The following is a 13,636-nucleotide window of genomic DNA, read 5'->3' as shown; positions in this document are numbered from 1 at the left end:
TGTGATGATTAATTGTTTCGTTTCGAGGTGGAACCGAACGGATCTGAGTTGGTTTGTCACGATGCTGTAAAATCCGGTCGAATCGCGCACAAGGATGTTATACCATACGATTGAACTATTTGTCTGCCGATTGATGTACTATCGCGCCCTCTGTATCGCGCTTAATTCAACCGTTCGACGAATTTGTTAAATAATTTTTCAGAAGAAATATCGCCGGTCTCACGATTTGGGTAGAACGTTATCTTTCAAATTTCACTGTCACTCTTCGCATCAGCTCGCGACCGCAGGAAGGGTAAAACGAACAGGACAGAAAATATTCGCACCCACAGCGGCACCGTTCCCTTGAATTTCACTTACACGCGGCTAGCTCGTTTCACCTTCAAAAGTCATCGGTGGAACTCATTTTCCGACGGAAGCAACAAAATTACCAGCGTTTCGGGCGACGGGGCAAACGAGGGGAGAAACAAACGCGAAAGCGGGAAGTAACAACTCGTTCGAATTCGCCTCTTCGTCCACCATCCGCATTTGAACTCTCAATTTCATCAAAATTCCACGCTTTCAGCGGATAAACACGAGGTGTTCTTCGGCTCTGGTTCTTCGGTACTCATTGTAAAATTGAGAGAAAGGGAGTGCAATAATGGAACAGCCAAACAGCAACGTCGATAAAGCCAATCGGTGAAGCGGATCCAGAAAGAAATTCTCTCGTTTTATAAATGTCAACTCGTATTTCCTGCCAAATTATATCTTCTCCGACAATCGCTGAACCCTTAAATTGACTAAATCCATTCCCCTCTTTCTCCGCTCAGCTTTACCGTTGTACCCTTGGCTCACCCCTCGGTACCGATTCCCATAACAGAAAATACTTTCATTGGGGAATGACGAGCGAGGGAAAAGTTACAATGTCAATTTGTTTCGCAGTCAATAAAAGAATTGATTCCATAGACAGGAATATGCGACTACGTTGCCGAGGGTGGCCGATCCGGGACGAGAACACATAGGGGATGGAAAAGTAATGGAAAAAACTAGCGTGCAGAGGAAGTCGTCGGTGTGAAATAATAGAAAACAACGCTGCAATTGGAATGTCATTAAAATCCCATCAAGCCCTCCTCAGTTCCTGTCTCCAGGTCGGTGTTACCGGCTTTAATAAAATTAGTTTACCGATTATCATTATTTAGAGAATTTGTAATGTTCTTCCGCTGCTTTGTTGACGATCGAATTCTTTTCCACGCGTCGTCGCGGCAATGAGGTATAGGGTGAAAATGCGGTTCCAAATTTCACGCTTGATAAATTCATCGAGCAGATAGAGTATGATTACAGCGACACGAATTAGTTACATCGAGATAAACGATTATGGCTGAATTTTTAATTGTTTCTTGTCAGTTATTTGAGTAACAAAAGATCCTGGATAATGTATTTAGACGTACATTTCAACCATTATTGCCATATATATATATATATATATTGCATTACCAATTAACTACGAATTATGCGTTAAATGCATCGATATCGCTAATTTCCAAATATCGATACATTTCGATGCATTTCCAATTATGGATAGCATCTAACAAATGTCCAATAATTCTTGCTCGTGTCCAAAGATATTTATGCGAAGTTTTTCCGTTAAACGTACTTCTAAATAGATACTACTTGAAATGAACTATATATTATAATTTGTGCTCGTGAGCTTCCGACGCTCGTTTCCTCTTGCACCGGTTAAAATTAAAAATTATAATTTTATTCTTCCGAATGCATCCTAAAACGAGACATCTACATCTCGTACACATGAGACTTACATATCTCCACTGTGGAACGTTGGTGAAATTTGCAAACGACCCCCTGGTGAACATGGACTTTCCAGCCATTTTACCGTGTTCGAAATCTACCAGGCATGTGTTGATGCCGGAACCGGATTCCCGCTATTATTACACTCATAGGGCGCTTCAAAAAACCATCACAATCGACAGAGAGACTTTAAAGCACGGTAATTACCTAATTTCATTCCGAGGTCGTTCGCGGCGTATGTATAGCGAGTATTCCCGAACGTTTGTTCAAATACATTAGATCGAACCTGTTCAATTCTCCTTACGTTCATTTATCCACAAACACCATGGCGAAACGACGAATTATTAACATCTTCATACACCATTTCTGGTTGCCAGCTGATACGCGAGCATCAGGGCCAAATGCATTTGGTCTAAGCTTCTCTAACAACCGGTGCTCCGTTATTTCGTGGCCGCGATAACACTCACAGCGTAATTAATAGTCAGAAACAGCGCAGGATAAATGGTACGAGTTATATATTTGTACTCTCCTGTATCAAAGTGTTGCCTCCGTGTGCGTGTGTCGCTTCGAAGTGTACATTCTAAACCCGCTAGGCGGGCAATTCTGGTCAGTTCGACGTCGATAATAGGATCGATATCGACCAGAATGTCGTCCGTACGAGGAACGCTTTTTTCCTCGCGAACCGTGTCAGGTCATAGACATCGATTCATTCGATAATTTCACTTTCCACGGGTGGCCGCAGCGCACACACCAACCCCAGCCACGATTCGCGTAGTCACCGCGTTGATAGGTTGTCTCTGCAGCGATGACAAGGATTGCACCATCCCCAATAACGAGTGCTCGGACGGTTATTACATTTGCTCCGAAGGATACACGGCAGGATAGTTTTGGTAATATATCGCATCTTATTCCTTCCTTCGTTTATTCGACCGATCGGCTGGATTTATCTTTTAATGCGTTACTCGTACATTTCGAGTCCGGGATAGAAATAGGACGTGGGAAATATCGATAGAAGGTCGAGGATTGAAAAGAGAACATTTTTTAATTCGAGTATGAGTTCAACGTAATCTAGACTATGCTGAAAGATATAATCTTTTAAAAATATTTTCCCACATGCGAAATAGTAGTTCTTACGATCGTCTACGTCTGGAAAGAATAACTATGAAAGGTTTGATATGGTTGTCACATTTTTTAAAACCGATGTTTTAATGATAGACGATGTGAAAAGGGTATACCTATGAAGGTAACGTTTGAAAAAGATTTCACGACTGGTATTTCACAAGAAGGGTACAATGGAAATTAGGAAGCACCAATTGATGTGAAAGCAAAACCAACGTCACGTTCTCGCGTTATAGTCCTACCAGGAAAGTGCTTTTCAAATGGAATGGGAAGAAGGTGATGGAAATAGGTAGAGAATGGGCCTTTCTTTGCTGAAGTGTCCGACGTTTCTTGCATCATCTGAAGACCGAGATACGAATCTAATTAACCCGTTCCCAGCTAATTACGTGCCTGTCACGCCAAACGAAGAATTTCGTGCCTGCCTGTCGTATCCGTATCACGTGACATCGAGGTGCACCGAGCTGCCCAGCGCGACGTACGTTTGCATTTATCGTCCAAATTACAATGGTCTATTATGCGACGTGGAGATGACAAAAAGGATTAAAAGGTGCCGTCGTTCGACGACAAAGGCTACGTCAGGATGAACAAATTGTAAGCTTACCACAAGTTCGGTGTCGAGTTTCAGTTCAAGACGTACGATGACAACAGGGATATACTCTACGACCAACATAAGAGCGAGGACACCGAGGATTTCGTCCCGCTAGCCATCGGCGACGGGATTGTAGCCGCTATCTGCTGAATTAGTATCGTTCACGCGGAGTTAGTATCACTGGTATACAAGTTCGGGTGGTTTGCGATGTTTCGAAAGATTTTGCACGTGCAAAATAGAGACCTTTGTGCTATGCCGACCGAGCGTAGACACCGAATATAGTAATATTTGTTTTGAGAAAATATGTCGAAATCGCGTGGGTCTGTAACAGGGAATTAAAGTACTAAAGTTATGTGTAGGAAAATCGAAGGATTTCTCAGTTGAATGGCACGGGAATGAAATATTATCCGGAGTTTGTTAGAAGTATGTGAGATCCAGCACTAGTCTCGTTAGGAAGGAAAAGTTAACAAGCAAGTTTAAAGGAAAAATTCATGTTTTCTACTATATTTTGGTTGCAGGCACATACAGTTTCGATACAATTTAGAAAATGGTCCTGTAATTTTTTCCTCTCCCGAGAGGGTTATTATGAAAACATTCCACCGTGTGGCAGCCAATAGGTGTCACAAGGATGGTGTTTTAAATTTCGACGATGGAGAGGACGCCGCGGGTCAGAGTCAAGGAATGCTGAAATCACTTGACCTATAACCAAGATACATTCGTTGGAAATATACCTACGAAATACTTCAAGTAAGTATTCCCTTTAAATTCTTTATGACACAAACACCGATAATTTTCTAACTTTAACAAGTTCTAAAATCTTCGTACTTCCCTTCACTACCAAACTTCTATGTGCGTTAGCACCGAATTTTCTTATTTTATCGGGATTTACATTATTGGCGGCAGTCACAGTTTTCTCGATTGCAAATGAAAACTGACTATCAATCGAAATTTCATCGATTTCCACGTACTGCGCGATATTGAGATCATGCAGATCTATCGCGTGAAGGGAGGATTTTGGGGAGAACGCGTGCGCCAATCTCCTTTGCCAGAACGGTACAACTTGCCAACGCATCGTCGAAGAAAACCTCGGCAACGGTCGCGAATGCGGAAGAATCCAGAAACGAGGGAAGGGCAAGAACAAGCACGGAATGAATATCGTAAGTTGCAAGGGATTGCATTGCACTACGATCAATCGACGCAGATCGAACATCAACGTGTACAACGTAAATTACGAAAGCAGTTACGAGCACGCAAATTACGCGGTGGAAAAGTATGACCCTCCTGATTACAGCTGCTTTTTCCCGCCTCGGTTAAGAGGCAGAATCTGCGAAGAAAATTTAAACCCTTGTATAGGCGAACCTTGTCAACAGGGCGTCACATACGACATTCTTCCAGAGGGTGATTACGTTTGCATGCATCTACCTGGCAGGAGTGGGGAACGTTGTGAAAACCGCGAGTAAACATTTTCCTCCACTTTTCTATCCAAGTATTTTTCTATCTGTGATAATCTTACTTCCACGTCTGGCGTACAAATATTATTCGCCATCCAATATCTTTATTAGGCAATGGATTGTAGCTGATGCTGAACTGACGGAGATATTGATACCCGAAATGTCTGGAGACGGATTCTTGGAACTGCCATGCCTGGAAGGAGTTGCGAAAGCATTTTCCATCGAGTTGTTGTTTCTCACACACGCGAATGACGGTTTGCTTCTACGCAATGGCGAATTGAATAATGGACGTGGTGATTTCATTACCCTGAATCTGGTCTACGGCATACCGGAGTATAGATTTAATCTTGGAAATCATATCGCCATTATCACCTCTTCAGATCCAGTTACACCTGACACGTGGCATTGTGATCGTATCAACAAGTTGGGCATGAAGGTTCATCAGTTGGACGACGGCAGAGTTGCCAGAGGACTATCCAGAAGTCCTTTAATGGAACTGAATTTGGAAATGTCTCTTTACGTTGACGGTGTCTATTAAGTTGAAGCAAGTCCAATTTCAAGCGAGAAATTTGCATGAGATTTAATTCGTGCGAAATGGAATACATCTTCTGTTAAATTGCAGACATTAGCGATAAGTTTATTGATTAATTGGAGCATCGTCTGGATTGATAGGCGCGATACAAAGATTGACGGTGAATAGAAAACCTTGCCAGAATCTGGCCGTCAACGTTACTCGACATAACACGGAAATCATAACCTATCTTGTCCTAGAAACGAAAAACACTGACATAATGGTGGAGTGCGTTTACCTCTGTTAAATAGTTACACGTGCAAGTGTGATAGTAGTTACAGTGGCCTCCATTTCGGCGGGACCAAAATTTCAAAGGCGAATTTTTTAAGGATTCCTATTTCCATAGATATCACGAGTACAAATGTTTCTTAGAGAATAGAATCAGTATAGAATTTACATTTTTCCTCCCACTTCTTTTAGTCGTGGGCTACGGTGTATCTACAGAAGTATCCGAAAGGCCAGTTCGCTTCAAGGGCGACAATTGCTTGCAATTCAGACATCGAAATGGAAGAAAGTATATCTAATCGGATAACGATTAAACGTTAAACGTTTCCCAACAGTTCTATCGCATTCTCCTAAGTCACTTGTGTCACACCTCCTAAGGTACTATTCCGAATTAAGAGCACCAAGTTTGGTTGTCCAATAACATTATTTCCGGTAAGTTAATTAGACCGCCCTCTAATCCAAGTACAACTTACCTTCTGAATCTGTAACACAAACATAGAGGAGGAAGTTGACTATGATTACAACACTAACGATTACACGGAGTAAGATTCTAGGTAGAATAACTGTGGTGTACTCGTTTGAGGGAGAGACGTTCTCTGTGCCTATATGTATTAGCCGTGTCTGCTAGCCTGTTTTTTGCTTAATTTCCAAAATATTGAAAAATATAAAAAATTCGTATATCTTACATGAAATAAAAGAGCTTGACATTTGAAAATTGTCATAGAAAATATAGTTAACAAAGTTGATACTTCATTGTTTTCATTGATCTATAGCAATGCTTGCATGTGTGTTATATCATTGTCCTATGGCACTGTAGCTCGATGTTTACGGATTTGCAAACTGAATAAGTGACTAAAGAAAACGATATTTTATACGCAAGGGACAACAGTCGAATAAATTTGAGCTGTGATTGAGAACTACACATCCGGAGAGTCTGATTGCCTGGGTTGGAAGAGGGAAAATCGGGAATCTTGTCTTGTCGTTACACAGTGGTCAAGTGCTTCAAACATACAAAAGCAAGAGTGAGGATATCTCTGAAGAGCAGGGTTTGTATTCATTTCTTGATTATCTGTCCTACACGAATTTCAATTCGTGACAAACAGCGAATAAACTTGAAGCGTAGATCTTTGCTTGGTATCGTTCACACTGCAATTCGTGGTGCAATTCAAATCATTGTAGATATGAATACACTTTAGATATGAAGAACTGTACAAATTTTCTTCTATTAACTTCTGGTGTATCTACATATAAAATAGAACATCGCTAATATTTTATTGACCCTTGTTTTATCCAGGAACGGGTGGACGATGGTGTTTTCCGCCATATCAGAGCATTTAGATGACGGCGGACATCGATGATACGGATCGACGACTTCGGCCCGCTGAAGATATCGGCAGAAAGCACTCTGTTAACGGCAAACGGCAATCGTCGGTGATAAACCAGGCCATCGATGTATCAAAGGCTGCGTGTCGGAATTCGTGGTGGACAAACAGCGTCTTCAGCTGGCTAAGCGGAAGATCGAGTATTGTCACGACAACGATGTATGATAACGAATCTCGGAAACGATTGTCAACGTGACGTCGCCTCTGGCCACGCTTGCCGAGTGGACGCCGCTTTTGTTCTCGACGAGTTAGGACCAGCCGAAAAACGGACAAAGACGCACGAAGCAGACCGCTGGTGGTGTTCGTTTTTTGGGAATGAACGGAAACGAAGCACGTGGTCTAAACGATCACGTGGAAAATGAGGAATAGGGAATCGTGATGGCGGTAGGAAACTGGGGTCGAAGTCAATACGATGACACGTGATTCCTGCCAAAGCTGTGTGAGAGAATCCGTGGACGTGGGAACGTCTATCATACCACGGGAAGAATGAATAGCAGATCCAATGAAGTAGTAAGCCAACTCGTATATTTGTTTCTCGTTCAGGATAGTATAGAGAAACAGAGTCCCGTTTGCCGTTCGTTTAAACGACGAACAGGCTAGACGGGAGAAAACAGAGAGAATAAATCGAACACCGCGTTAAATGCTGAACGTTCTCATCTATGGACAATAATATATTTTTAATATCTATATATATCGCCGTTCGCTGACCTAAAGTATTTGTGAGCTACACTCTATATCAAAAAGTACGCGTTGTAAAGTGACTATATATACAAATATAAGTTGCGCGATTATCTTGAGAGTGATGTCTCACTTCCTTCCATCTAGTCCCCTCTATCGTACTCTCGTATTTCTTCCATCTCTGGTGACTCATAGTGTTTGCAGTAATTAATTTAATATAAGAGACTGGTCGTGTCTAAGATCTAATTGAATATTAGTATTCGGTGTTTAGGATTTGAGATCGCTGTAGACCTAGAAGTACATAATTCCTACTAGATCTTCGGTCTTAAAGTTGACAGTGTGTCATAACCGACGGTGACTTGTACCAATGTCGATTGCGTAACTTTGGAGTAATTTATGCAATTGACTCTGACTAAATTAAGGCGCGAGATTCCTTATGTGCGAATGTATATTCTCCAGAGACACGTAAGTACGTAATGTATGTACTGTCAGTCTCCGGCACGCCCATCTCTGTGTTAAGGATGTCGAGCTTGTGGGACAGGATATTGGTAGCTGTAGGTTCATCAAATTTGCATCGATGAAGGTTGTCAATGGTTAACAAATCATTGACAATGAAAGGACAAAATTAATGTAATTGTTGACTTATTAGCGTAACGTATATCACTTAAAGAAAGAAAGCCATTGCATTAAAAATATTATTACGCGTAATATATCGTATTGTTGTTAATATAGTGATCTTTTGCGTAAGAGAATTAGAGGAGAATACATTAATTCAAAATTAAAAAATTTCATAAAATATTCTGTATCGAATTATTCACGCGTCTTGTAAAACTGACTAAAACATGTTGCAGGAAAATTTATTTGGGAACTTAATAATAAACGTAAAATAATTACTAATATTACATACGAAAATAATATGAAACCAAGAAAATGATATAAAATACAATTATTATTACGAGAAATAACAAATAATCGTTATACAATTAACGATACTGTCTATAATTTTTCTTGGAATCAAGAAGTCAATACTCTAACATTAAAATGGAAATTATATTTATTTATTAACAATATACATTTTTCTATTGAATACTAATACAAGAATAAATAAAAATATGATTTTATTACACTATATTCTAATACATTTATGAGATCTTACCTTAGCTCTGCTTATAGATGTTTTCGGTAGACGTGCAGTTCCAAACAAGACAGCGGTGACAAATCTTGGACATGGCATATCCCTGATCCTCCTCAATTCCCGTAATACATGCGATGGCACAACCCTCGACTCTTCGCCTAACAGCTGCTCCCTGATTTGGCTTTTCCGTGCATTCCTGTAGCGTCTTGCAGTCCGTCTGAGAATTTTGTCAGATTTGAAAATTCCCATCCACTTCCGAGACACTTGCGCAGCACACAGCAGAGATTCAGGATCCAACTTGCGTAAAATCAACTGAGAGACCTCTAGCGGAAGTTTGGAAAGAAAATCCACCTTGGCAGGTTCCAGCAGTCCAATTACACGAAGAAAGCTCTTGAAGACCTCCATGTTGCAGGTATCAATGCAGGAATACGAAGAAAAATACAAAATTCGGGGTTTATATACCTCTCGTCACGGTCCGTGCTCGTTCCGGAACGGTGATTCGACCAGTCACGTTCGAGTATTTATGCGTTCCCATATCCTTGCGAATACATAGAACGCAGCTATGCGCATAGATATTTTCTTCCAAGTGTATTGCTGAGTATCGGGCTTTTTCGAAGACATCTCAATGCAAAAATAAATGGATAAGTAATTTCTATGCGTATGTGAGAAATTAAAATAGCGTGGCTAACAGTGCGAATGTGCACGTAACTGAATACCATTTGACACTACTTATTATTAAGGTAGTTGCATCTTGTTTATTTCTGTTACTGTAAAAATCGATCAAAATAGTTCCAAATCCCTTTCGTCACTTGAAGATACAATTTCAATTGATTTATTTTGTGGCATCATATAGTCAGTGATCGGCTTTTTGTGACGACGGTTGATTGGTCAGTTGATTGTGAACGTCACGATAGCCATATATACGTGATCGAAGCTCTTTTTTGGAATTTCAAACTACTTTCGGAATTAGTATCTATTTTAAGACAATGCTCTTCGGAATACGAAGCGTACGCTGCTAGCGCGTCGCACGAAAATAATTGAATGTACATTATCGGGAGACAATTAAAAACAAATGAACAGAGAGTCTTGACGAGTATATGTATACGTACACACATAGATAGCATTACAGTGGTACCAACGTCGTTGAAATTTATATACCGCATAAAAAAAATCATATAAAAACTCACGAAGGCAAGGCTCACTGTACATATTTTTCGTTCATGACAGCATGTCCTATCACGTCTTGTGCCCCTAATCCGTAGCGTTGCGTCGCGTCGTCTCAGTTGGACAAGTTCATTGGTTGGCCGAGCGACAGCTTCTTCATGAAAGGAGCGGGGGACTCAAGAATTTGAAATTGTTAGGACGCGAACCGATCCGGCTAATTTCAAAGTCCTAACAAATCTTCAGTGTTTTGATTTCTCCTCGTGTTCCTGCTCAAGCCGGCGACTTTTGGGAATGTTGTATGTTGTAGAATTGTTTTAGACGGTCACGTTGTATTTATCGAGGTGACGGTATTTAACAGGTGTCTATTGCGTTTGGCAAATTTGGGCGGCGGAAATGGAAGGAGAATTTGCTTAGAGGAAGCTACGACGTGGTGAGGTTAGTCTGTTACGAAAACTTGATGGGTCCAGACGTGCCGCGTACGGACCAAACCTTTTAATTCATCTATTGCGTCATACTGCGTTCATTTCTTTTCTCTCATCATTTATACGCTATTGTTAACTTTCCTCGATTGGTACATGCTTGTTTACTGACTTTTTGAATATTATTATTACAAAGATATCTAGTTTATTACGAGTTTTCTGGATTTACAATTTAAAGTTTCGTTGATTTTTACGATCGTTGGGGATACCAGTAGACGAAAGATATATGTAATCGTTTTATATGATCATAATTAGTCACAGTTTCGTATATTTGTTTTAAATTGTGTATTTTCTTTTCTTTTGGCTTATTTTCTTTTGACGCCAACGAACAAACCATTCGAATCTACTGACTTTCCGCGAAAACCTAGTAATATTAGCTTTATTATTACGAAGTCAGAGGTAATGATTGTAAGAATATTCACATATCATTGGTAATTTATTTGATGCATATTATAATACATAATTGATATTTCTTCTCGAATTGAAAGTAAATTCATTAAATGCGTTGAATAATTCACATTTTACTGCACTTCAGTCACGAATATTTTGTAATGTCTTTATATATTGCTTTAGAATAATAATTTTTATTATTCCTACGAGAAAATTTCAATTATTTGTTAAAACGTTAAACGTTTTGTTAAAATGTTAAAATTTCGACAGGGAAGAAGAACTCTTCACCCTATTCCCCTCTCCCCGCTAACTTTTTTCTTTCAGAAGACTTTATGGCCGCGCTCAATGCGACCGGTAGAGTCAATGTTTGTTTTCGTTTTAAGTATTAAGTTTGCTTTCCTGAGCCCACTAGCTCATGTTAAATATAACCATAATTGCCATACGCGAAGGTTAGAGGCAGTCTTTGCTCGCCGATAAAAATTTAAGCGGACGCGTTAATAATCTTTTATTTTTCTTCCTTTCCTTTTCATCTACTCATATCATTTTTCCACACTATTCGTTACCGGTATTAGAATCAGTTCTTGCCTGGAAAGGATTTGACGGTGGCTCAAAAGCCAAGAGTACAAGTATGTTTATACATTGTAAGTTAATTACTTTTACTCATTTTAAATTGTTTTTTCAAGTGATTAAATTGTGTCCTTAAGAATAGACTATAACATTCGATCCTTTACGAAATCAGTCCTTCTCGTGGCTTTTTATTAGCTATTACAACAATGTTCATCGCGTCATTGGTGAGTCGCGTGCATTTTGGTTCCTCTGGTCACTTAATCATGTCGTAGGATGAAAGGATTAAAAAATATGGATTATAATTGAGTTTTATGTCAAATATAATTGAGTTTTATGTCAATTATATATGAATTATATAATTGAGAAATATGTGTCGTATATTTTATTTCTGAATTCAGGATAGGCTTTCTTGCACATCGCGTTTACGAGTAACAATAAAAATAGGAATAGTTAGTCAATTATATATTGTTATTCACAATACTGGTAACACAAATTCTTATGTTATATTGTTAATTGGTTAGTTATAGAATATACAATGAAATGAATTCAATATCGATATGTTTGAAAATTTTGAGAGGCAGTTTCGTACCCGGCCAATTCCGATGCGCAGCATATCATAAATTTCACAGTGTACAAAACATTTCTCAGAACATTTTACTTTCTAGGAATTTGCCGGTTCATTCTGAGCTATAAGCAAAAATCGAAGCATTGCAAATTCGTTATGGCCTTAAATATGTATAATTGATCTGCTGTTTGCGTAAACTCTACCAAATCCAAATTTATGGTCTTCTGTCTTATTCTTATTTGCATTTTTATTGAATCGATGATACTAGGAGTAACTCTAAAATGGTAAAGTATTTCTAGGCTTTCTAAATTGCGTGATAGAAAAATTCAATGTATGATAGGTCTATTCCACAATTAATCTTTGTATATTATATGTGAGATAGTCCCAATACAAACATTTCTCTTCTTGATATTAGGCGTTTTATATTTACATGTTGTATCATCTAATAAACGAACTGTTTAACTATTTATTTCTTTTCAGTTACAAAGAACGTAGCTGGTTTGTTCGTAGAATAAATAGATAATTGTTATATCGTAATTGGAAGTTTATGAAAGTTATTTTTTCATGTAAAATATTCATCTAAAGGAATGAAATATATGTTACATGTAAGTGAGTTTTGTGTACTTGTGATTGAAAACCTCAGCTTGTTTCACGCTATCAGTATCAGATGCCAATAGCAACGAATTCTCAACTATTCCGTTCTTTTCACTGCAGATTTTCAAAAATTCTAAACATCCACTTCCATCCATTTAATTTTATTTGATACTTCATCTAGAATGGTAATACTTATCAACAAATTTCTATCCACCAGTGTAGTTATTTATCTATTCTGCCATCTAATAATGAACCGTTCAACTATAACTGCATTCTACTAGCGTATAATATATAAAAGAAAATTCTTACAGATCCATTTCACTAGAATCTAAACGTGAGAAGGAAATTTTAAAAATCAATTTTTATTGTAGGAATTTCAGTAAAAATTATTTATACTTTACAAAATAATTATAAAGAAATTTCAGCACTAAGTACATGATTTATTTATCATGATTGTGTTAGGTTCAAATCACTATCGCTCCAATTATATAAGAATACAGTGCAAGCTCTTTAAGTTATTAATGTACATTTTTACTAATTCTCAAATTCTACTATTTCTAAAAGTGTTCCAAAGTACACTGTATTGTGGCACTATGTGTTCTCTGATTCATGAATTGATAATACAGAAAACCGAATAATAATATAGTGGGTAAAAAGTTGCGAAACCGAAACGGAATTGCAGTTACAAAATAAAAAGAACCCAAATTTTTTACGAGAATACAAGTCCGAAAAAGTACAATTTCATTTAACATATATAATGAAAATAAAATTTCAATTTTTCACATCGTTACATTGAAAGGAAAAAGTAGCTCTAGCAGACACGTCAGTAACACAATTCCTTGGGTAAAACGGAGATACAGGAACAGACGGTTAGTTCGTTCCATGGTTGCCATTATTATTTCATGAGACGATATTGTTACGTAAAGGAACGTAGAAGAGTATTAA

General features: G+C 38.5%; 1 pseudogene; it reads left to right on the top strand.

Annotated features, from left to right (window-relative positions):
- The first annotated feature begins 1,845 nt into the window (after window positions 1–1,845).
- LOC143220730 (agrin-like) lies at window positions 1,846–7,284 on the top strand (annotated as a pseudogene).
- Window positions 7,285–13,636: the final 6,352 nt, after the last annotated feature.

The sequence above is a fragment of the Lasioglossum baleicum genome, unplaced genomic scaffold (genome assembly GCF_051020765.1).
Source record: "Lasioglossum baleicum unplaced genomic scaffold, iyLasBale1 scaffold1487, whole genome shotgun sequence".
Lineage (NCBI taxonomy): Eukaryota > Metazoa > Arthropoda > Insecta > Hymenoptera > Halictidae > Lasioglossum > Lasioglossum baleicum.
This window is presented reverse-complemented; position numbering and strand designations above follow the sequence as displayed.